Genomic DNA, 4,876 nt, shown 5'->3' with positions numbered 1-4,876 from the left:
AATGAACTATATATGTCATAACTTTAACCCATTGTGTAATTGGATTTGGTGGATCTCATCTATTTATCAACTTGTCAATGGATATGTACTGTTCAATCAGAATTCTGACTCTCCATAAATTATCACAGTGCTGCTACACTTACAAATCCCTGCCAGATCTCTCTCATGCGTGGGTCCTGACGTATTTTTTTATTTTTTTCATGTGGGACCGATCCCTATAGTGAGGGGTTGGTAAAATCTTTGTACAGAGCAATTTCCAAATTATCAATTGTCATAACTTATGAGGCTGCCAGGTAGCCGTAGTTAACGAATCAAACACAATGATCCAAAACAAATAATCAAGAAGGCTTGGAGGAAAATCTTTGATCCTGCCTTCTGAAGAACAAATACATCGGATCAACCAAAATATGTGCAACTTTTGAGGCCCAAGACCTCCCAATTATGATAAAATTGTAAGATGAAATCCTTGCCTTCACATTCATGAATGCCATCTGAAGACCATAACAAGCTGAAGATGATGAATTTCCCAGACTTCTGCACAATTCTTCCTTTCTATGCTCAGTTCGGAAGGCATTTTCATTTTACCTTTCTAGGCTAGGTAATTAATTGCACAAGCTGCATAACGAGTGGTGAAGGTATGGGCCAATTGCTACATACATTTTTCTTTAAAACCTCGGATAAGACATTTGAAGGCTACAGTAATTCAGAGTTGTTTCAACAGATGTCTTGCCTAGCACGATAAAAGGGGATGTGGGGAGAAGACACCCTCGCCCTCTCGTGAATTCTATAGAAGGAAGGCTTCATCATCTTCAGAGGATCATCTCCAACTCGTATAAAAATCTCAGCAAAAATAGAAATGTACCCTCAAGTTCTCGTCTACAAAACTTAAATTTACAACTTGCTTTATTTTGTAAAACAAGTTCATTTGTAACCAGTGTTTTAAATAGCATGCTTTGACCATGCCTAGGCGCTGCCAAGGCGTGAATGCGTGATAAGCCTAGGACCTATGTGCTAGCCTATGCATAGGCGAGTCTTGACGCACATTATTATTGTTATTAATTTTTTTTTTTTTTTTCAACACTACATAAAGTTCTCAACTTTTAGGCTAATAGATTGAAAGATCTAAAAAGTTGCTTGCCCACATAAGGCATTCTCAAGGATTTTGTTGTAGTCTTTCAATATGGGATAAGAATTCCTTGGTTTGTCTATAGTACATTGTACCTTGATTTGGCTGTAATGTATTGTACCTTTTGTTTGAACGTAGTGTGTTGTACCTTTGGTTTGGATGTAGTGCATTGTACTATTGTATAAATAGTATTTATGTTTTATTAAGTTAATTAATCATTTTCCTATAGTTTACAAATTAATAAAAATTTAAAACTCTTCAAATATTTCAATTAGCATTATTATAATACATTTTGTTTATTATTCGAAATATATTTATGTTAAGCTCTTAAAATTGCACTTGATACCATTATTTATATGTATTATTAAATAATTTTTTAATTGATTAAAAATTTAAAATGATGTTAAAATAAGAAAACGTCATTTTACGCCCATGTCTTGCTTAGGCGCGCATCGACCGAAGTTTAATCTCAACGCATCATCACGCGTTGCGTTTTTTAAAATATTGTTTATAACTATCGTTGTGAAAAGAACAAAATTAGACATAATTCTTCAATTTCTTTTTTTTTTTTCTCAAACTCATTTTCAACCTCACAATTTTCAATAAAATAATTATATCCATAAATCGAAAAAATTTCCCTACTTCTTAACAACACATTCTTTAAATAAATAAATAAAAAAATTACTATTTAGAAAACGTATTTTTGTCACAAAAATGGAACCCAAACACACCCGAAATTAGAATCGATCAGCTTAGGCCAAGACGACCCAGCCCCATCCAGGACTTGCTATTACGTGGATTTGGAAATTTTGATAATTTCTGGTCATGTACAAACTCTATTCCAACGGTCAAAAACCGCCATTGAAATCCTGCCTTCCATTCTCTATTCCTTATCTCCCTCGACCACCACGAATACTTCTCTCAAATCATACATTTCGCCTTCTCAATGTTACCCCATGAGGCGTGAAAATCTTCGACTACCCTCCCATTTCTCCACCACCACTCTTTGCGTGGAATACAATGATCAAAGAATACTCCAACAACTCGTCAACCCCAATTGATTCCATCAAACTCTTTGTTTAATTACTTCGAACAGTTGGTGGCCTCAAACCAGACAAGTTTGCATTTTTATTTGTGATCAAGGCTTGTGGGTGTTGTTCCGTGCTTGGGATGGTGGATCCGTGCATTCTATGATTTTGAAGGCGGGTTTTGTTACCCACAAAAATCCAAATTAAAATAAATTCATTAATAACACTAAAACAGAACAAATAATTTAAAATTGCAAGAAGTAATAAAAGTGCGAATGAACTTTCAGCCGAGGGTTGTGTAAATACAGTTTCCTTAAAATAAATTTGTTAGCTCACTCCAGGTGTTTGAGGTTTGGTTTGAGCGTCTGTTTCTCATGATATAAAGGAAAACCAGTAGAGTTCGAGCACTACAAATACCACTTCGATAAATTGACTTAGTATCCAAACAATATCACCAAAACTGAGAAGGAAAACAAAAAAATTCAGCTAGACAGAGCTGTAAAACTATGCAGTATGTAGATAATGTATTGGTTCTTACATGGAATATGGAAAAATGAGTTCTCATATAGACTGAACCCCATGAATGGTGACTTAAATCTGTTCATAAGAATACTTAACTTGTATTATAATGACTATAACTCTTGGAGTTTCAATAGTTTTAGAAGTTAAAAATGTCAATTGGAGGAAAAAAATTGGCAAAACGTATGCCCTTCTAAAAAGCTAATCATGGTCATTTCAGTTTGACATTCGTGTTCACATGTCGCAATCGCATACAAGTTCAATGTTCGAAGCCTATTTTAGTCCATGATTTGCACTCTCTGCGCACGCACATGAAGATAGTCTCTATACTATACATGATCACACATTTTCAAAGTGCAATCATATATATGGTGGTATTTGCCTTCATTATTTTCCTATGTGTGATAAATCTTAATTGGTTTCCTCCAACACAAACTTATTTCATTTGGCACATTTTGAGCTCCAATTTCTCATTTACCCAAACATCATTTTTGGCAAGTAAATATATGATTTCGATTTTCTTACAGTGAAGAACACAAATCAATCTTGATCTTCCTAAATAAACGACCAGGCCACACTCAAAATTTAGGCCAAAATCAGCTTTCAACAGATTTTGGTTTGGACTCGCATGTTATTGAGAGTTTATGGTGCGTGTGGCATAATTGTGTTTGCGAGAAGAGTGTTTGATAAAATGGCTGAGAGAAATGTAGTGTCTTGGAGCTCCATGATCGCCGTTTATGCCAATTAGTATGCACATTTTTCATAAATCTTTTCTTAGTAATAGCTTGTAGCTTTTTCCCCCTTATACATGAATTTTGTTTTCTGAAATATTTTGGAGGATGTTAACATGGATCCAATTGCAAGTACTGAGATCCCGCAATCAATTCTCAACTTAGAAAGAAAGAACAATGGTTTGGCAAATAATGCATTTGAGTGTAGCCAAACAGAATGAGAAGAATAACATGATTTGAAACCCGAATTAGAAGTTTTATTATCGTATACAAGGTTGGCTAGAGCAACCTTCATTAGTTAATCAAAAAAATTTAATAACCATTCAAGAATCCTTAATAAGCAAATTTCAGGGGTCTCAACAAAGAAAGAAGCGGAAGAAACATTATTAGCTATAAAAGAAGAGGCCAATTCCGTTAACAAAATAAGAAAGAATTAAAAGAAGGTAAATCTAAAAGACGGATTGAAGGAAATTACAAGAAAAAGGGAGCTCAAGAAAATTGCAACAAAAGAGATCAATTTTATAAACGAACTAATGGCTTGTGCTCTGTATGTGAAAAACAAGGCCATTATGCTGGACACTATTGGTTTAAAAAGAATTCGGTAGAAGGTAATATGGCAACCTTCGACGAAGAAGAGAAATACAATAGTGAAGAAGAATGAGATACTGTAGCATCTACAATAGTAATTGAGTAGGCTTGAGAAAATGAATGTAATTCAAGTTAAAAGGACGAATCAGCATTAGTAGTTGTCCTCTCTGAACAGTTGGATTGCTAAGACGGTTGGATCGATGACTTAGGAGAAGACATTATGGTTCCTAAAGAATCTTCTTGGTGGACTCCATAAAGGGAGGTACTACCAGATTCAAAAGAAGTGTTTGATGAAGAATATTCTTGGTAGACACAGCAGATGATGGAGCTGCTAGATTCAAGGGAAATGAAAGACAAAATATAAGAGGAGATCACAGAAGTACAACAAAGCCCTAAGGAATTTAAAGATTTACAAGTGTCAAGTGATAAAGAAGAGTCTGCAAGAGTAATACAAAGTCCTAGGCAGATGAGTGTGCATCAGACAACACTAGAGGAGATTAGGCTGAGTCAACAACAAGAGAGTAAGGTACGTACAATTTTACAATCAAGAATAAGGAAGTCGTGATAAGAAATCAAATACCAAGCATGTTAACGTAAAAATAGATGAAGAGAAAATTATAAAAGAGCCAGATATATTTGAAGCGGATTCGTTGAATGAAGGATGAAACACTTCTAAATTGGTTGAGTTTCAGGCAAAGATGACCGTGACGAAAAAGAAACTAGTCAAATTGGAAAGTCGCCGCTGAAGTGGAGAATTGAAGAATCATCACCAACTTTTGTTCCAACATTATTTGGATTTCCAGATTTTTCCAAGGGATGTGCTATGGGTACATAAAAGGGGGGTACATAATGGTGTCCCCCCCCCCCCCCCTCCCATGTGCCGG

This window comes from Olea europaea, unplaced genomic scaffold (assembly GCF_002742605.1).
Source record: "Olea europaea var. sylvestris unplaced genomic scaffold, O_europaea_v1 scaffold5429, whole genome shotgun sequence".
NCBI classification, from domain to species: domain Eukaryota; kingdom Viridiplantae; phylum Streptophyta; class Magnoliopsida; order Lamiales; family Oleaceae; genus Olea; species Olea europaea.
The sequence above is the reverse complement of the archived record's forward strand: the minus strand, read 5'-3'. Positions refer to the sequence as shown.